Source organism: Tenrec ecaudatus, chromosome 2 (assembly GCF_050624435.1).
Source record: "Tenrec ecaudatus isolate mTenEca1 chromosome 2, mTenEca1.hap1, whole genome shotgun sequence".
Classification (NCBI taxonomy): Eukaryota; Metazoa; Chordata; class Mammalia; order Afrosoricida; family Tenrecidae; genus Tenrec; species Tenrec ecaudatus.
Genome location: NC_134531.1, coordinates 236,179,114 through 236,200,837, shown reverse-complemented (window position 1 = coordinate 236,200,837; position 21,724 = coordinate 236,179,114). Strand labels below are relative to the sequence as shown.

Here is a 21,724-nt window from a genome sequence, read left to right as displayed (position 1 = left end):
TTATGTATATAAGCATAAGTGAATAGAACTCTGGTCAGCGTGATATATTCAAACACTTACTATAGCATTCAACTTGTCTTCTTCAAAAATAACTCTGAAAATTATAGCAAACTTAAAAAAAGACCTACAATCATGCTTAATTTCAGAATTCTCGAACTACTTTTCCTTACATAGAAAATGGGAGGGGGAGAGGATTTTTTTCAAAAATTTTTATGAATGCATTTGCCACCTGGGTAAGAAACACAACTTAATTACTACACATTTAAAAATTAGCAAAGCCTTAACTAAATAGAATTCTAAGCCTGGCAAATTTAAAATATGAAATTCCTCTAATCAAAGTGGACCAATTGTACCAGTTAAGAAAAGTTTACCTTCTTTTGAATTAAGGTGAAGCCCTAGTAGCATAATGGATTATACATTCGCTGCTAACTAGAATCTCAATTGGAAATCACCGGGTGCTGTACGGAGAAAGAGAAGGTTTTCTCTGTAGACACTTACAGTGTTGGAAACCACAGGGACACATTTACCACAGGGCTGCTGTGTGTCAGTCGAGTTGATGACAATGAGTTTGGTTTGGGGTTTTTGTATAAGAATGGAGACTTAGTTCAGTCAGACATGCGTACTGTAAAATTTTTTCAAAGCCTACAAATAATCTAAAAAAGTAAAGGATGTATTTGGGAAGCCCAGATAATAATACAAAAAGATGTCATGGAGGTCAAACATTTCACATACACGAACCTGACATGGTTTTTGTTGTTGTTTTAAGGAGCCTGTCTGGTGTATTGGTTAGGAGTTGGGCCGCAATGCTTTTAGTCAGCAGTCTGAAACCACCAGCAGCTCCAAGGAAAAGCCCACATGGGGTCGCCATGGGTCAACATTGATGCAATTGCAGAGTTTGGTTTATGTACGAAAAAAATGTTAATATAACTTTCAGAATTCACAAGGGTTTCCTTAGCGATGACACTTAATTTGTAGGGTGGGAACACGTGTCTATTAAAAAGGTTAATTTGATATTAATGTTATTAAGATAACTTAGAAAAAATTGATATTAAATGAAAACTTGAAGGTCGGGTTTTTTTTCTTCATTAAACTAAGCAAAAAAAAATACCTTGCCATGAAATTTTATACATGTAATACAGCAAGTGAAAAGGTACATTTTAGTTCATTCATATTTACTTAGGTTATGTCCTTAAAGGTTGACAGTTTGAAAGCAAAAAAAAATAAAATCTGCAAAATACAGAAATATGAAAACATATTCCTTAAAGTTAAGCTTAATTCAAATTATAAACAGCTTTTTCAGGGAAATTAGCTTAAAAGGATAATTTTATTGGGGCCTCTTACAGCTCTTACATCAAGCCATATGGCCATTGTGTCCAGCACATTTGTACAAACGTTGGTGTCATCCTTCTCTACTTGAGCCCTTGGGATCAGCTCATTTTGTCCTCCTTCCCCACCCTCCCACCTTTATGAACCCTTGATAAATTATAAATTATTATTATTTTCATATCAATCCACTGTCCCCTTTCATCTATGTTTCTGTTGTTCATCACCCTGTGTGTGCTTGTGGGTGGGGTTATAAGTACATCATTGTGATTGGTTTCCCCTTTCTCCCTCCAACCTTTTCACTACCCTCATGGTATCACTACTCCCATTGTTGTTCCTTATGGGTTTATCTGTACTGGATTCTGTATGCAAAGAGTTCTTATCTGTACCAGTGTACATGTTCTGGTCTACTCAGATTTATAAAGTAGAACTGGGGTCATGATAGTGAGGGGAGCTGAGTCAATTTTCAAGGATAGCAGCCCTACATAGTGTTTCTGACACTATGAATCTTTATAGCAGCAAACCGTTTCCTCTTTCTCCCCGGGAGCAGGATGCTGGTGGATTTGTACTGCTAACCCTGTGGTTAATAGCCTAATGCTTTTTCCACAGTGCCACAGGGATCTTTGTAAAGTAGGTGGACACACGATAAATGTTTGTTGTACTGGAGCTGTCTGGATGTAAATTTGGGTGGTTCTGGCTGCAAGGAAACACCCTGCTGGGCAACTCTAGGAACTGGTGCTTCAGATGATGGGTACAGAGCAGACTGCTCCTTTAGTAGGGAGACATCTGAATTAACCAGAGAAAGAGTAGCAGCTACTGCAGTAGAACTAGAAGCTAGAAAGCTGGCCGGATTGTGCACTGTATTGAGCTGGTTGCTGAAGCTCATGGTCAGATTTGTGCTTTTATTAGGAGCAACATGTGTAGTGAAAGGACCCTTGATCTGACTCACAGTATCATGCATGTGGACCCTTCGCTTGCACATCTCCATATTTGTAAAACAAGATTTAACATGATTGCTATGTGGAAAATCCAGAAGCTGAGTCATTGTCACAAACTGATGGCTAAGAGTTTTCAGAGGAATGATTTTATTAACTGCATCAATGGTTAACATTTTTTTAAAAAAGATCTCAATGTATATTCCCTTCAACATGCCTTCTTGGTCAACTTGTCTGTTCCTTCTCAGTGTCTAGACATATTCACCTAAACCATGTTGTCTAACAATGAAAAATGTACTTCTTAGGTTCTTTTGATGTTATTCCAGTCTCTAATTCATGTTCTTCAAGTGTCTTTTGTCTTCATATCGGGTACCCCAAATTGGGATCTTGGTTGAAAACCCAGGTCGTTTTTGTGCTAGCACTGAGAAGATACTGAACGGGCAGGCCTTGTGGTGTTGAAATGTAACCAAATATGATCACTTTCTGAAGCACCAGGATAAAGAGGCCATCCTAGAAACAGTCCAGTGACTACAAAACAATAGCTTCGCAAAATGGTAATCTGAGAATAATTTACTTTTAAAGTAACTCATTAATTCTGAAAATTTTATTCACACTAGAATGTACTCTAATCAAAGTAAAGATTGTTTGGTCTAAACTTTAATCATCTAAGTATTCAAGTTCCCCCATTTGTCCATGTACAATTACTTCTCGGAAATTTTCAGGTGAACCTGGAATTTTTTCCCCCATTGCTAATTGCCCTTCACCTTTTGGCAGTTCTCTCACATTTTTTCACCAAAATAACTTTTATTCCTTGCAGTTACATCGTCAAGTTTTGGGTCATTGTTAAAGTCCGCTGTTTCATAACTACTTTTGTCTTTATCTATGTGAAATGGTCCTTATTTCCACAAGTTGTCCAATTAACATATAATCCTTCAATTTTTACATCTAGTATTTCACCTAGTTCAATAGATGACAACCCACTTTGATTACTATTGCTTAGAGCAAATGTAAAACAAAAAGCCTGTCATCATGCTTAATTTCAGAATCTCTTTATTTTTTCCTTACATAAAAATGTGGGTTAATTCCCCTTCCCCCCAAGACTGGCTATTACTAGTATTTGAGGCAGTTGGAGGTGATGATGATGCTTGCCTAGAAGCAACACTTTAATTTTTATCTATATGCCAATTCACGACACCAGGATGGAGATTATATTTCTTGTTTCCAAACTGAGTTTGCTGAATAACGAAATTATGATGTTCATATTTTTCCACATGCAATAGAATGATACACATTCACAAGCTAATCTAGTTTGCACTTTATTAAACTGAATCTAATAAAAATATTTCCATAAACCTTCAGCCTTAGTTCAAAGTTTTTTCTTTCTTCCTATGTCCAAACATGTAATCCATCTCTAGCGGCTTTTACATTAGTTCTTAATCTTCTCAACACTTCTTCTGAATCAAAATCCATTTAACTACTTCAAATAACGCCTGGTCCTTATCTTGCTTCGAACTTTCGCATCACCTGTTCTTCTGCGTGCATCCTTAAGAAATGCAATCACGGTGTTGTCTGTAAATGTGCAGTGTTCCACAGCAGCCGATCACCATGTTTCAAACACTTATTCCTTTTCTTTGCATCCAGAAATGCCAACTGGAATCTTTGCTTGAAGCATGGAACCCACCATTATCTCATTTTTCCAGTTTCTGATGAAATACAATTTTCATGTTCTCCAGATTCTTCCTCTATTTCACGGTTGTGTTTACATAAATGTGGGCAAATTACTTCCTGGGCATCTTGAGAAACAAGAGATTGTGAGAGATAATTATTGGAAGACTGAGCTGCATCCTTTTGACTGGATAAGTCCTTTCCATTTTCTTCTCCACCAAAGCAACACTGGTCATCATTATGAGCATGCTCTTCAGCTCCGCCTCTTTTTCCCTCTTCCTTCTTCCCCCTACTCGTCTTCATGCAGTCAAACAGAGCAGCTGTGACCATAAAGCATGAACATCTCATGAGTTGGTATGCTGCCTTATCTCCCACTGCTCTTTCATTTCAAAATCATGAGCCAGCATATTGGTTGACGGATTAAATTCTTGGTCATCTGTTGCTTGGTCCCCTCATACATGTACTTAAAGACGCAGTATATGGCTCCACAATTCCTGCTGTACCGAAAGGTCACCTGCACAGTTTGTTTTTAAGTCCATATCTTTCATGTCTCAGTTTTTCATAAGCTTCAAGGAGAAATCATTCAACCTCTTTGAAGTCTGGCTTAGAATTTTTCTCAGCCAAGTATCTGAATATATCAGTTAAAATTTCAAAGTCCACCAACATAATCTGAACATAGTTCGGATAATTTTTGCCATTGCACAAAAGCTTTGCTTTCCCTTTAATATTCAATCATATGTTCATCATTTCCTTATAGTTTCAACAGAATCATATTTAATGACGACATTTCCTATAACATTCTGTTTGTAAATAGGAAGCTACCATTATGGCTCCAAAGTTCCACATCCTTTCTGAACTCTCATCAGAATTACTATTGACATACATAAATCTACCTCTCGTCTCTTCAAGAAAAACTCATGCCTGACTAGGAGCACCTCAAAATTCCGTCAGATTATATTGCATTTAAATTGTTCTTATCGAGATCACTAAAGAATGCATATTGCTTAATTTAATGATTATACTTTCAACATTTTTTTAATTGACTGTCAGCTTCACTTGAGACAGTTGTTTATTTTTTGTAAACTAAATGGTTCCCACAGGGACAACTATGTAACAGGGCTATGTGTATATGTGTGTACAGGTAAAATAAAAAAATTAAAAAGATTAGGTTTAAAGCTGAGACACGAATGAGTCCATTCCAGATGAAATGTGATTAAAAATGTTGCTGTGATAGCAATAGACAAGTTTTTTGGGTTTTTTTACATTTTATTAGGGGCTCATAATGAATTTTTTGAAAAGAATTATCATGATAAGGAACTGTTTTACCATGTTATCAATATTGTTGCTGATAATTTAGTAAACCCTTTTAGAAAATAGTTAAGGAAACACCAACAGCAGACCACATTAGACAAAAAAATTTTTTTAAAGAGAAAGCCAGGTAGGTCCTACTGAAAAAAAGGCAAAGAAGGGGGGGAACCCTGAAAAGTAGCTACCAATTGATTTTTATGGAAGGGGACTCCACTTTTAAACAATGACTCTCTCTCCACACTTCTCTACATCTGTGTCCACAGATACAGATCCTCATCAATATCAAGATATGGGCCATCCTATAGTTGTTAAAAACTGTTTAAATGTTGTGTTTCTAATTTAAATTATAATTTAATTCTGAACTTATTTACTTTGAAATTTCTGTGTAATATTTTGTATAAAAAGGCAAGGTTAGAGTAAAAACTTGGTGGTTGAGAATGGATTAATCTATTTTCAGTTATTTCTTATGGAAAAAAATTGATTCAAAATTCAAATGCATCATATCTGATGCCTTTTCTAGAACAGATTAGTGTCAAGGTCCGTGGTTCTACTGTGTAGTTAAATTCATAGGCTATGTTGACTATTCTTGAGAATTCCAAAGGAAATATTTTGAAAGATATTCTCAATAGACACAGGAATATCCCATGAGCTTATTCTCAAACAAATAAATAAATAACTTCAAGAAAAATGGAAAACTGTTGTTCTTTGTCACCCATATCTCTAGGGGTGGGGTCAGATTGGCTCTGTTTGAGGCCAGCCCAGTAACTATCTCTTTTCATACACTAAACCTACAGGCTAGGGGCAGGGGGCAGCATGCCATGACCACAAGGAAGCAGACCAAGAAGGAAGAAGAGAAAGGGACAACCGGACTGGATGCCATGCTGGCACACCAAGCCCAGAGGATGACATCCCTACAGGGGAACAGAGGGAACTGTGGGGCCCAAACAGCTCCTGCCATATTGTCCCCTTCCTGGAACAGACTGCGACAGAGTACACTCCTGGGATCACACATACAGACAACTGATCTTTGATAAGGGCCCCAAAAATATCCAATGGGAAGCAGATGCCCTCTTTAGCAAGTGGTGCTGGAAAAAAAATGGATATTTACCTGCAGAAAAATGAAGCAAGACCCTTATCTCACTCCATGCACAAGAGAAAACTCAAAGTGGATCACAGACCTTGAAGTTAAACCCCAAAATATTAGGGACATCAATGAAGGATTTGGGACCAACTTGACAACTTTTGCACAAGGAACACAAAGGCTTTTAGAAATAGGGAAGAACACATACACCAAGGAGGCACAAATTGACAAGTGGAATATACTGAATAGAAAACACCTGTGTACATTGAAAGAATTTGTCAAGAGACTAATAAGAGAGTCCACAGACTGTGAAAGCATCTTTAGCAATGACACATCAGACCAAGGCCTTACTACGAATATCTAGAATACTCTGTTAGCTTCCAAAAACAAACAAACAAACCAAAAAAAATAATTGCCTTCTGAAAAGGTGGGCAAAGGACCTGAACAGAAGTTTCACTGGGGTAGAAATGAATGGCCAACAAACATGAGAAAATGTTCCTGATCTTTATCCATAATATAAATGCAAATCAAAGCAACAATGAGGTACCACCTAACACCCTCAAAGGTAGCCCAATTAAAAAAATCAGAAAGCAACAAATGTTGGAGGGTCGGTGTGGAGACAGGAACTCTAATCCACTGCTGTTGGACTTGTAGGTATTTACAAACACTATGGAAATTGATCTGGCGATATCTAAAACAGATGGAAATTGAGTTACCATACAACCCAGCCATCCTTCTACTGGGCAAATACCCAGAAGAGGCAATAAACAAACCAAGGCATGTTATTATCTCTGAAGGTCTGTCTAAATAAGATAGACTGGACGAACAATCTGGAGGAGAAAACAATAGGACCTACAGTTCCAGGGGGGGAGGGGAATGGGAGAGGGGGAAGAGGAGAAAGGAAGTCCTGTTAACAAACCCAGGGACAAGGGAACAACAAGTGATCCAAATTGATGGTGAGGAGGGTGTGGGAAGCCTGGATGGGCATGTTAACGCTAATGTAATGAAGAGGTAATGTTGAAACCCAGGTGGGGACTGAGCATGATCATGGGACAGGAGGGAAGTCAAGGGAAGTAGAGGAAAAAGCAGGGAGGCAAAGGGCATTTATAGAGGTCTAGATAAAGACATGTACATATGCAAACATATTCATGTATGAGGACGAGGAAATATATCTATGTGCATATATTTATAGGTTTAATATTAAGGTAGCAGAAGGACATTGGGTCTCCACTCAAGTGTACCCTCAATGCAAGAATACTTTCTTCGATTCAATTGGCATTCTATGATACTCACCCTCCCGACACAACTGCTGAAGACAAAGCAGGTGAATACGCAAATGTGGTGAAGAAAGCTGATGGTGCCCGGCTATCAAAAGATATAGTGTCTGGGGTCTTAAAGACTTGAAGGTAAACAAGTGGCCATGTAGCTCAGAAGCAACAAAGCTCACATAGAAGAAGCACACCAGCCTGTGAGATCACGAGGTGCTGAAGGGATCAGTTATCAGGCATCAAAGAAATAAAGAAAAATCATATCATTGTGTGCTCACCCCATGATATGATTGCTGAAGACAAATGAGTGTATAAGCAAATGTGGTGAAGAAAGCTGATGGTGTCTGGCTATCAATAGATATAGCGTCTGGGGTCTTAAAGGCAAGGTAAACAAGCGGCCATCTAGCTCAGAAGCAACAAATCCCACCTAGAAGAAGCACACCAGCCTGTGAGATCACGAGGTGTCAAAGGAATCAGGTATCAGGCATCATCAAAACAAAATAAAAAATGACCATAGTGAATGAGGCAGGGAGTTTGGAGTGGAGACCCAAATCCCATTTGTAGGTCACTGGAAAGCCCCTGGCAGAGGGTCAGGGTGCGATGTATCAATGATGAAAAATACAATTTTCCTCTAGTTCCTAAATATCCCTTCTACCCCCACTATGATTATCTGAATTCTGCCTTGTAAGTCTGGCTAGACCAGAAGATGTATACTGGTACAGATAGGAAATGGAAACACAGGGAATCTAGGTGGATGATCCCCTCAGGACCAGTGGTGACAAGAGCGATACTGGGAGGGTAGAGGGAGGGTGGGTTGGAAAGGGGGAACTGATTACAAGCATCTACATGTGACCTCCTCACTGGGGTATGTACAACAGAAAAGTGGGTTAGGGGAGACGTTAGACAGGGCAAGATATGACAGCATAATAATTTATAAATTATCAAGGGTTCTTGAGGGAGGGGGGCGGGTAGGGAGGGGGAAAGTGAGGAGCTGACGCCAGGGGCTTAAGTGGAGAGCAATGTTTTGAGAATGATGAGGGCAATGGATATACAAAATGTGCTTTATAAAATTAATGTATGTATGGATTGTGTTAAGAGTTGTATGAGCCCCTAATAAAATGATTTAAAGAAAACTTAACTAAGCAGGCCAGATATGTTTGATTAGAGGTTGCAATCAAAGGTTTTGAAACTTTTGATATATCTTAAGGTGGTGAAAATGGATGCAACCAAGCTATTGAATTATCTACTGAAGTTCTCTCAAGTATGAAGTTCATTCAAGAGATAAAAAGTAATAGGACAATACTTTGATGAAATCAGCCAGGACACAAGCAAATACTGTTTTGGACTTGAAGATACACTAAAGGCTTTGGAAATGTGAACAGTAGAGACTCTAATAATCTATAATGATACATGTTCTTCATCGCCAAGGCACAGAAGAGGAGAAAATTATCTATCTAACCCCAGAACAATAGAAGGATAAATCTCATTTCACAGACAAAGAGAGAGGACAGGAACCTGAGCTGATTGAAAGCAAAGCTCTATGGTCATGGTTTGCTAACAACTGCAAAAAAAATGGAAGCTATGTTGGAAATTGTCATAGATAGTCACAAGATGCAATTCCATTAGTGAGAGAAATTAGTGGAATTAGAGGTACTGAGAGTGGAATCTCATGGAACTGAGTAGTTTTCCAGGGAATGGAATATCAAAGAGGAGATGATGCATTTTTTGACCTTGATGGCTACCACGTAATGAACAAAGGTCCCACAAGCTGTGCCTCACCACCCAGCATCCAACCCAAGGAGCATACCTGTGGTGGAATCCACACAGATCCCTGCCTTATGATTGGAACATTCTCAGAACTTAACTCCAGGAGCATCGGATATGGAAACAAAAACTGAAATACAACCAGACCCTACCCTATACTTTGATTTGTTTTAGTGTCAGCACAACGGCCTAAAAGTAAGTTCCTAAAGGCCACTATGGACTACTGCCAAAAAGGAATCCCAGTTTTTACTTGCACTTGATGGTGAAAATTGGTTGTTATTGTACAATACATGGAAGCAAAAATACTTTAACTGCTGTATACTATCAAAAGTTAATAGAAGTGTCATCACAATGGTTTGTTTCTTATTTTGATTGGAGAAAAATTAAAGTGCTACATTTCACAGTGACCAATTTATGTGGCATTCTCGGCTTAGACTGCATAGGAAGAAACGTGTGTGGTGAAATGTTGGAACTTTTTCTCTCTCGGTCTCTGTTTAATGTTGAAAGGGTGAGCTGATAGGAGGCATTTTCCATTACCCTCCCTCACAGCCCTCCCCCTCCAGACTGTCTGTTGTAAGCATGCATATACATTGCAAAGCCTCACTGCCTCAGGAAGCAGTTGGGTCAGCACTGTGTTGTTCCGTCTCACAGATGCATTTGTGGCCACGTTTGAAAAGCCCTCAGCATCAATGGCTTGGACAAAGGTTCCCCTGACCTTAGGCTACTAGACACCAGCTTCAAATTGATCTGATGTGATTCTGTGCTTTTTCTGGGATTGGAAGAAGTAAAATATGTGATGTAATTGAGGGGGAAAAAAGAATTTGAGTTAGAAAACCAAAAATGAAGAACACTCACAGCATACTTTAAACTCAAGAACTTGAGAGCAAATTCAAGTGTCAAGTTGTAGTATTGAAAGACTCTATGGGCAATATATTCAATTATGCAGAGCCAGTATTGCTGAAAGATCAAGTTCAAACTGCACTGAAAGTATTAGCTAAAAATAAGGTTGCAAGATTTGGTGGAATAACAATCGAAATGTTTCACCAAGCTGATGAAGCACTGGAAAAAATCCCCAATCTATGCCAGTATATTTGGAAGAGAGCTACTTAGCCAACCGACTGGAAGAGGTCCATATGTGCACCCATCCCAAAGAAAAGTGATCCAATATGAAGTATAAACTATAGAAAAATATCATTAATATCCCATGTAAGTCCGCTTTTGCTGGCAATCATCCAATAATATGAGCAATAGCACATTGACAGGGAACTGCCAGCGGTTCAGGACATTTTCAAAAGAGGATTTTGAACAAGGGATATTATTGCTAACACCAAAGCAAGAATGGTTGAAAGGCCAGCGCACCAGAAAGATGCTTACTTGTGTTTCATAGAGTTTGAAAACGCATTCAACTGTGTGGATAATGGCGCACTATGGATAGCCTTGAGAATAGAGTAAATTTCAGAACACTTCATTTTTCTCATTGGAAACCTGTGCAAATAGAACAGAGGAAAATCGCATGGTTTAAAATCAGGAAAGGTGTGTATCAGGGTGGTATCTTCTCACCATATTTATTTAATGTATATGCTAAGTATATTAAAAAGCTGGATTATATAAAGAAGACTATCGTATCCAGATTGGAGGAAGACGTATTAACAACCTGAAATTGCAAATGATATAACCTTGATCACTGAAAATAAGGAGGACTTGAAGGATTTGCTGATGAAGGCTAAGGATTGCAGCCTTCATTAAGAGTTACAACTTAATGTAAAGAAGACCAAAATCCTCACACCTGGACCAATGGGTAACATCATGGTAAATGGAGCAAAGGTTGAATTTTTCATGCATTTCATCTTATTTAGATGCACAACCAATGCTCATGGAAGCAGCTGTCAAGAGAGGGACAGACTCATGTGTCAGGTGAATCTTGCACAAGAACTCTTTAAAGTACTGAAAAGCAGAGAACCAAGGCACGCCTGCACCAAGCCAGGAAATGTGTGAGTTAACTACTGACTAAGGACAACTGAAGGAAACCGATACATCTGAATTATGGTTTTGGTGAAGAAATACCATTGACTGCCAAAAGAACGGACATGTCTGTCTTGGAAGAAGTACAGAAAGAATACTCCTTAGAGGCCAAGGTGGCAAGACCTCATCTCCTGTACTTTGGAAATGTTATCAGGAAAGACAAGTCCTTGAAGAAGGACGGCCCCTCAGTGAGATGAATTGACACAGTGACTGCAACAATGGCTTCAAGCATAAGAAAAATTGTGAGAATGACATACCCTGGAATGGTGTTTTCTTCTACTGTAAGTAAGGAAACTATGACTTGATATCAACTAGACAGCAGCTAAGAACAACATGCAGACTGAAAATTGATCCACTTCATAAAGAAAAAAGAACATCAACCCAAAGGGACCGAATTTTACGTTGCTTTTAAAAATTATGAAAAATGCATATAAAATCTTTAATTATTCAATTTATTTTATAATTTCAATATATTTTCTAGATAAACAGTTTTTGTTACATCTTCTGCTGACTTTTCACTGAAATTCTTCATTTTTTGCAACACCTATTAAACTCTTTTTGTCGCCCCAGTGTCTTTCTTTTTTTTTTTAAACGTTTTATTAGGGGTTCATACAGCTCTTATCACAATCCATACATACTTCAATTGTGTAAAACACATCTGTACATTCCTTGTCCTCATCTTTGTCAAAGCATTTGCTCTCCACTTAAGCCCTTGGCATCAGGTCCTCCTTCTTCCCCCTCCCTCCCTGCTCCCTCTCCCTCATGAGCCCTTGATAATTTACTAATTATTATTTTGTCATATCTTGCCCTATCCGACGGACAACAGAAAAGGGGGTGAAGGGAGACGTCGGACGGGGCAAGATATGACCCTTTAAACTCTTTCCTAATGTTTCCTTTCTTTTCAATCTTATAGTCCTTCATGTTCCATTTAAGTAATCCCTCTAAAACATCCATGCCTTGTCATATTTCTGCTTATCATTTTCAGTTTTATCACATTATTTGAGGTATAAAATTCAATCCCTTATAATAGCATATAAAACACCATGTATTTTATTTATGGTTCTTAGAATTTACCCTGCAGCAGTACAGATCCATCAACACATACCAACTTTTCTTTTCTGAATGTGACATATTCTGACACACATTCATGTGTTTGCACATGATATTTCTTGCAGGTGGAATATCCCAAAGGGCAGCTTTAAAATTATATCATTTTATATAAAAGATTGAATGTTTTATGTTCTCCATTTAAAAAAATATGCTATTCCACTCTTTTTTGCTGAAGTAATTATTCTATAGATTGACCATAAAATGTTGCAAGCATTTCCTTTGATGAGCATTTCAAGAATTCTTGGAAACAACCAAGAGGGAAAAGGCAATTCATCAGCAAGCACTATCTTTCAAACAAGCAAGGCTGGAACAACTGAATATACATATCTAAGAATAACCTTGGCTTTGTCTCTTATATCATAAATGAAAATTAACTCAAAATATAGTGCAGATTTAAATATAAGCACTCAATCTCTGAAAGTGCTAGATAGAAATTTCAGAATAAGACCTAATTGTCTTGGATTGGGCAAAGCTTTATTAGCCACTACACCCAAAGCATAAGTGTAAATACATTTATTTCAATAAAATGTTTAATTTTTAAACTTTTGTGCAACTAAGTTATCGTTAAAAACAAAACATGACTCAGTAATTTATATAATAGAAAAATGATTACATGTCCTATACCAACAAGAGGACATAGATTTAGAATATTGAAAGGACATGGTCACCTCAGTAATAAAAGTGAAGTAGCACAGTGTAATAATGGGAAAAGGATTTGAATAGATACTTCTCCAAGAAGATATACAAATGATCAATAAGTATAGGAAATGATGTCCAATATCATTAGTCATGACAAAATTATGAATCAAATTTGAAGTGAGATACCATTGCTTCCTCTCTGTGTCGAGTAGGATCACAGTTGGCACAGTGGATTAATCATATAGCTACTAACTGACAGGTCTGAGTCTCAACCTCTTCTTCCACACTGCCAAGAAGGTTGATGTTGTCTGTTTCTGTAAATATTTGCCATCCTGGAAGATCTCTATATAGTTCCTGTAATAGTTAGCTTTTCTGTCAACTTGGCTTAGCCTGGATCCTCAGGAGTTTGGAAATTGTTGTCTCACCAATGACGTGACCTCACAGTAAAATCAATTATCTCATAGAAGTGCCAGGGAAAGCAAACAGTTGTAAGAGAATTAAGGAGGCGTGAAACTTTCTTACTCAGGTCACGGGTCTCAAGCAGCTGAAAAGCAGCTTACTGGGGTGGGTGACCTACAAGGCTTTTGGCAGGCTTATCTTGTGTTGATGGTCTGGACCTGGGATCTATCTCATTAGCCTCTGATCCTTTGGACTTGAACCAACAGCCTACCACATGTTTCCGAATGCTGTAAGCCATCAGAGGCCTACCATATTGCCTTCTAATGCTGGATTTATTTTCATCAGTATCCATGACCTCCTGGCTCTTGATTTATTTGTATTAGGCTCCACCAACTTTGGGCCTTACTGCTTCCTAGCTTCTCTTTTTCTGTCCTGGTTTCTCAACCATAGTAGCTACATAGGTCAGGAAAATCTCCAGCATAACATTTGACCCATGGACTTGAACCATACTGGGTTTACCCATGTCTACAACTGTGTACAACTGTGTGATCCCCTTTCTTGATATAAATCAATCAATCACTCTTTCAGTCTACAAAAGGCTTTTGAATTAATTGATGGCAGTGAGTGAGTTTGATTTATCTATCTATCTTTGATATATCATTCTATATTTATCTATTGATATTTCTACATATCTATATGGATATACCTATTTATAATCTGTCTCTAGAAAACCCAGCCTAAAATTAGTTCTATGAGTTGGAATTAATTGGTGGCACAATGTGTTTGGTTTGGTTTAAGATGGTCTACAAGGAACCTGGGTAGCATAAGTCCCATACAATCATCCCTAACTTGCCTAAGATTGGCAATATAAATACAACCAGAGGTTCTACTCTTAAAGATTATGAGCAAGAATAAAGCTATATTGTTTATAGTTATACTCAGTAGCATGTGGGACTGCCATTAACTGGGGTTGAATAGACATCAAAACAAGAAGAAAAATGCTATACTCAAAATGTAGATAATAATGCGTCTTGAAAACGATGAAGATAAATTGGATACATTTATGGTTGAAATGTAAAATGGTGCAACTATATACATTTGGCTTTTCCTCAAAATATTAAACAAAGCATTCCTATAGCTCCAGTAATACTATGTATAGATATACTTTGAAGCGAATTGAAAGAAAATGTTCACCAAAAAACTTTTACTATTATTCAATTAGGCCAAAAGTGAAAGTAATTTTTAAGAGCATCTTTTTCTCCACTAAAAAAAATCATTTTTGGGGGGGCTCATACAATTCTTATCACAATCCATACATCCATCATTGTATAACGAACATATGTACATTTGCTGCCATCATCATTCTCAAAACATTTTCCTTCTACTTGAGCCCTTAATAGCTGCTGTTCATTTTCCCCCTCCATCCCACTCCCCTATACCTCATGAAACCTTCATAATTCATAAATTATTATTTTGTGATATATTACACAGTCCAATGTCTCCCCTTGCCTTATTTGCTGCCTCTCCCCCAGGGAGAAGTCTATACGTAGATTCTTGTAATCAGTTCCCCCTTCTACCCCACATTCTCTCCACCCTCCAGGCATCACCACTCTCACCACTGGTCCTGGAGTTATCTGTCCTAGATTCCCTGTGTTTCCTGTTGCCCTCTGTACCTATGTACATCCTCCGGTCTAGCCAGATTAGTGAGGTAGAATTGGGATCATGATGGTGGGGGCGGGGGGGAGGAAGCATTTAAGAATAGAGGAAAGTTATATGTTTCATCATTGTTACCCTGCACCCTGACTGGTTCATCTCCTCCCCACAACCCTTCAGTAATGAATGTCCGGCTGGCTACCAATGGGCTCTGAGTCTCCACTCTGCACTCACCCACATTTTCAATGATATGATTTTTTGTTCCTTGATGCTTGATACCTGATCCCTTCGACAGCTCATAGTCACACATTCTGGTGTGCTTCTTCCATGTGGGCTTTGTTGCTTCTGAGCTAGATGGCCCCTTGTTTATCTTAGAGTCTTTAAGACCCCAGATGCTATATCTTTTGATAGCTGGGCACCATCAGCTTTCTTCACCACATTTGCTTATGTACACATTTGTCTTCACTGTTCATATCAGGGAGGTGAACACCCATTTATATGATTTTTAGTTCTTTCATGTCTGATAACTGCTCCCTTCTGCACCTTGTGGTCAGACAGGCTAGTGTGCTTCCTCCATGTGGGATTTGATGCTTCTCAGCTAGATGGCTGCTTGTTTATCGGTGCCCATACCAGCTACGTGGACAACTGCCAGAATAATTTACTTGAGAGGACAGCACTGAAGCTGCAACTTGGGGAGAGGAGCATGTCTTATCAGAGCAAATGGGAGCAAAGAAGGGGGGAGACGAGAGAGTGGAGCACATCCTGGCCCATCAGGCCTGGAGGACGATATCCCTGCTCTGAACAGCCAATGGACAGAGTGGACAATATGGCTAATCCCACTATGAGAAACACCGTCCCTTGATTGCCCAGGGCCCTAAGGGGGACAACACTTGAGATTCAGGGCCGGGACTGGCCCAGACTGACCCTGTGACACTGAGGCAAACCACTAAATGTGTGAGGCAGAGCAACCATGGGAGCAGAGCAGGGAGCCCCTGAGGGAGTACAAAGGACAGACTTTGGGGCCAAAGCACGGTACCTCATTGGACCTGACTGAAGGACATGCTTAGAGATTAAAAAAATCAGACCTTGACCTATTTACAGGTTTTACTTTCTTTTTAAAATTATTTCTTTTAATTAATTAATTTTTCTATGGGTAATTGGTTTACTTTTTTGTTGTCATCGCTGTGTTTTCACTCATCGCCTATGTTGCTGTGACTTGACTTTTGGTGCATATTATTATCTCTACAGATCTATCTAGATAAGATAGACTGGCTGAATAGTCTGGAGGAGAAATCAACGGGATCAATGGTTCCGGGGGGACATGGGAGAGGGGGAGGAGGGGACAAGGAAGTAGTGCTGACTAACCCAGGGACAGGGGAGCAAGAATTGATCCAACATCAGTGGCAAGGAGGATGTGAGAGGTCTGGTAGGGATTCAGCAAGGGCAAGGTAACCGAGAGAAATTGCTGAAACCCAAATGAAGGCTGAGCATAACAGTGGGACAAGAGGAAAGTAAAAGGAAATAGAGGGAAGAACTAGGTGACAAAGGGTATTTATAGAGGTCCAAAGACTGGAATGCACATAGGTAAATATATTTATATGAGTTTAGGGAAACAGATCTATGTGCATATATTTATAGGTTTAGTACTAAGATAGCAGATGGACATTGGGCCTCCACTCAAGCACTTACTCAATGCAAGAACACATTGTTCTATTAAATTGGCATTCCAGGATGCACACCTTCCTGACACAATTGCTGAAGGAAAATGTGACCATAAGCAAATGTGGTGAAGTAAGCTGACAGTGCCCAGTTGTCAAAAAATAAAGCATCTGGGGTCTTAAAGGCTTAAAGATAAACAAGCGGCCATCCAGCTGAAAAGCATCAAAGCCCACATGGAAGAAGCACATCACCTTGGCTGACTACGAGGTGTAGAAGGGACCAGTTATTAAACATCAACGAACTAATAATCACATCAGTGGGTGTACACCTTCCCAATAGATCACTGAAAACAAAAGTGTGCATAAGCAAATGTGGTGAAAAAGCTATTGGTGCCTGGTTATCAAAAGATATAGTGTCTGGGGTCTTAAAGGCTTGAAGATAAAAAAGTGAAAGTAATTTAACTCTCACTATATAATGGTTGTATACTCATACAATGACATTATCAGGCAATGCATAGGAATGAGATATTGATACTGTTAGTGTTATTATTAAGTGACCGAGTCAATTATACCCATAGCAATCTTATATATAATAGAACAAAAAACCCCTGCACACTCCTACTTCATTCTCAGTTGTTTTTATGCCTGAATGCACTGTTAGAGTTTTTATGTCATTTCATTTACTTGACAGTCTTTCTGTGTTTCACAGACCTGTTTTACCAAGAGAGATATCCTTTTCCAGTGACTTCTCTTTCCTGAAAATCTATCCAAAGTACAAGAGACAATGTTCCTTTCAGGCTCCAAAAGGGCAAACTGGCTACATGTATTCCAAGATCGATTTGCTTGTTCTTCTGGAAATCCCTGAAAAATTCAATTTTCTTCCTAACACATAATTCAAGTTAATCATTTCTTCTTCGGATTTTCTTGTTCACTGTCTAATTTACGCATGCATGTGAGGTGGTAAATAATACCATGGCTGGAATTGGATGTACATTGGACCTAAAAATAACACACTGTCCCTTCAACACTTTTTTAAGAGTTCTTGTACAGCAAACATGCCCAATGCTTTATATTTTTTCATTTCTTGACTCATATTTTATGAGCATTAGTTGTGGGTGCAAGAGAAATGTAATCCTTGATAGCATCAATTTCTGTTTCATTTATTGTCAATTGGGTCGGTTGAGATAATATTGGTTTTCTTTACATTGTGTTATAATCCACACAATGAAGGCTGCAGACATTGATTTTCATAAGCTAGTGATGCCAGCCCTTCTTTCACTTAACAAAAATTTTGTGTTATGTGCATATTGAAGGCTGCTGATAAGCAGTCTCCAATTTGGATGCCACATTCTTCATACGGTTCATCTTCTTAGATTATTTCCTCAGCATTCAGATAGAATAAGTATACTGAACATGTATATTCCCGGTGCACTTTTTTTTCTGATCTGAAGCTAGACAATGTTCTCTTGCTCTGTTTGATGGCTTAGCATTGAAACATATCCCCTTATTGTGCTTAATGGACTGATACAGAGACTGCACAGTGGGCTCAGCCATAGCAACGGTGTTGAGGATGGTGCAGGACTGGTCAGTATTTTGTTCTGTTTTATAGGGTATGATGGGTCAAAACTGACTCCTTGGCATTTAACAAAACCTTGTTTGACTGAGTGCTTCCCACCCATGTATAGATTAATCATAAGCACAATGAAGTGTTCTGGAATTACCATTATTTTCAACATGATCAACAGTTTGTTAAATTCTACAGCTAAATGTCTTTGGATAGTAATAAAACACAAATAAACAGATCTCTGTTATTCTCTACATTCAGCTAAGATCCATCTGATGGCAGCAACTATATCCCTTGTTCCTAGTCCTCTTCTAAGTCAACTTAAATTTCTGCCAGCTCCCTGTCAGTATAATGCATCCATAGCTAAATGTTCTTTAACCAATTTTATTTCTCTGGGATAGACATTATATAGTTAGAAAATTTCCATATTCTGTTGCCATCATTATTTGGAAGTTACAATATGAATCCATTCCATTTGGTTGGCCAGGCAGCTGTTGTCGAAATTTCTTGGCACAGACGATTGAATGCTTCCAGTGGGCTTTTGTAGCTTGTTTGAACATTTCAATTGACATTCCTTTCATTTCAGAAATATTTTCCTATGTTTTCAGTGCAACTTGTACTTCTATTAGTACCATAAGTTCTTGATCATAAATTACCTTATATAATTGTGGAGTGTTGACCAATTATATTTTGTACAATGACTGCATTCCTTTCGTTGTCTTTTGACGCACCCTGCATAGTCCATCACCGTTCCTGTGTTCCTGCTGTTGCATTTGCTGTGAATCTTTTCGGAAGATTAGCGACTTTATGTGCAACAAAAAGAAGCACTGTCAAGTCCTGCTTTGTCCTCAAAATTATTGTGTTTGAGCCCCTTTGTTGCAACAACTCAGTCAATCCATCCTGTCAAAGGCCTTCCTCTTTTTCGCTGCCCCTCTATTTTACCAAGTTAATTACTACCTTTTGACATGGCAGCCTTATCTTCTGGCAGTGTATTTGACAATGTTCTGTTGCTATTCATGAGGTCCTCCATATCTGACATTGTTCTCTTAATAGTTGTGAGTATTTCAGTCATTAATTTCTCAGAATTGGCCAGGCTACTCCTTCTTCACAGTCTATTCTTAGTATGTAAGCTCTGCTGGAACCTACGCACCTCGAGTGGTCCTGCTGATATTTGAAATAACAGTGGCACGGCTTCTAGCATTGCAGCAACACACAGCCACCAATTTGACAGATTGACGGACGAGTGGCGGATCCTCACTATAGAACCTCCAATATTTCCGTATGAGCTTTGACTGTTTTCTTCAGGTCTTTCAGTTTGAAATCTGCTGAGCAGGTTCTTCCTGTTGCTCTTCGACTTCAATGTCTCTTCACAGCTCATTAACATATTTTACTTTGCATTCTCCAAGTACCCTTTGGAACTTTCTGTTCAGATCTTTTACTTCATCATGTATTCCATTTACTCTAATAATTCTAAGTTGAAGAGTAAATTTCAGAACCTCTTCTGACAAGCACTGTCTCATTTTTTTCTTTCCTGTCTTCTGAATGACCTTTTGTTTTCTTCATGTAGGATGTTCTTGATGTAATGCCTCAAATGGCCAGGTGTTTTGTCATAAGTGTTTAGTTATTAAAATCTATTTTTGAGATGCATTCAAAATTCAGGTGGGATATGCAGAGGTCATATTTTGGCTCTTGTGTTCTTGTTTTACTGTTCTGCAATTTAAACTTGAATTTGATGGTCTGTCCCACAAACACTCCTACAAGATGGATATATCTTAAAATATTATGCTAATTGAATTATGTCAGTCACAGAGAAAATTTATTTTAATAATTGATTCAATTTATGGTAAATGCGAACATAACGCAAATTTACAGATGTGAAGTGTATTATGAGATACTTAGTGCTGGCATTGTGTGCGACAAAGGGTAGTATTTCCTAAGAGGCATGGCAGTTAGTTTATCCATTATGGGAAATTTCAAAAATTGATTATTATGAGTGATATACAACTCTATTAAAATACCCCAACTTACCTGGCAGGGGAGACACCATGATCATGAAGGTGGCTTTCCCAGGGCGAGGCTCACCCATTGCACTGCGGGTGTGCTGACCCCTGCGATTTCCCCAAATGCAGGAAATGCGAATGCATAATTTGTGGTAGTGGGGGACTGCATTCGCACACTCCCCTGAGTAAAAAAAAGAAAATACCCCAATGCATTAAATAGATGTTAAATGTTTGAATAATACAAATATATTTTATCAAAATAAAACTTTTAAAGATTACATAATCATTTTAAAATAACAGATAAATCAAAGGAAACTAAATCAGACTATACGAATACATGTTTTTAAGTGCTCATGATATTGTGAATGTCCTCATGTTATTCCAGCCCTCATTAGGGTTTCAGTAATTCCTCTCAGTTGAATTACCCTTGGTCACGCCCTCCTCCTACACCCTCATCATCACCGATTTGGAATACTTATTGTTCCCTTGTCCCTGGGTTTGTTGCCACCACTACAATGGTCAGTCCCATTGTTTTCCCCTCCAGATTGTTCATCCAACCTATCTTATTTAGACAGACCTTCAGAGATACTAACATGCACAGAAACAAGACAGAGCAAAACCAAGAAACAAATAAAACAGAACAAAACAAAAAGCCAATGACAAAAAAACAACACACAACAACAAGAAAGAAAAGCTTGTAGTTAGTTCAAGGACTGTTTGTTTGCTTTTAGGTGTGTTTTCCAGTCGATTCTTTTTGGGCAATAAGCCCTGGCCCCAAAGTGTATTTTTGGTATTCCCTGGGGACTTTGTTCCTCTGTTTCCTTTGCTGTTCTGTTCCACTCCCATACTGTTTTGCCTTAGTGTGGTGGGATCAGATCAGGCGGAATTCCCACACTGTGTCTACAGTGTTGTCCCCTGTAGGGCTAAGCGTCAGTGAGGGATGTCTTTTCTCATAGTAAGCATTGTAATTTTTAATGTTTGATAGAATGATGATGAAATGGCCAATCTAAAGGTAAAATTAAAGCACTAGTTATGTAACACTACCCTTTATAGTTGGGGTAATATTCTTCAAAAGGCTAGATCAATGCAATATGTGGTGCTGTAACTCTAATAGTTGGAGTTCACAGATCTAGAAAACAATAGGAAGGGATGGGAATATTATTACTCATATTACTCTTACTGATCCAGTTGCAACATGTTTGCTTCCATTTCTCAATCTTTTAGGGGACAGAGGTCTTCATTTCATAGGGAGGGTATGCCCACTAAGACGTAACACTAATTCCCTATTACTGCAAGTTAAGAATACACCCTAGGCCACTTTGAACTCTTGGTGGC

General features: G+C 38.5%; 1 non-coding gene and 1 pseudogene across 1 annotated transcript; one reads left to right on the top strand and one right to left on the bottom strand.

The window, feature by feature from the left end:
- Positions 1-3,319: 3,319 nt before the first annotated feature.
- LOC142440555 (mesoderm induction early response protein 1 pseudogene) lies at positions 3,320-4,253 on the bottom strand (annotated as a pseudogene).
- A 16,156-nt stretch (positions 4,254-20,409) lies between these two features.
- LOC142441726 (U1 spliceosomal RNA) lies at positions 20,410-20,573 on the top strand. The gene has a single exon (XR_012783077.1). It is a non-coding gene; the product is annotated as a U1 spliceosomal RNA (small nuclear RNA).
- The last annotated feature ends 1,151 nt before the right edge of the window (positions 20,574-21,724 follow it).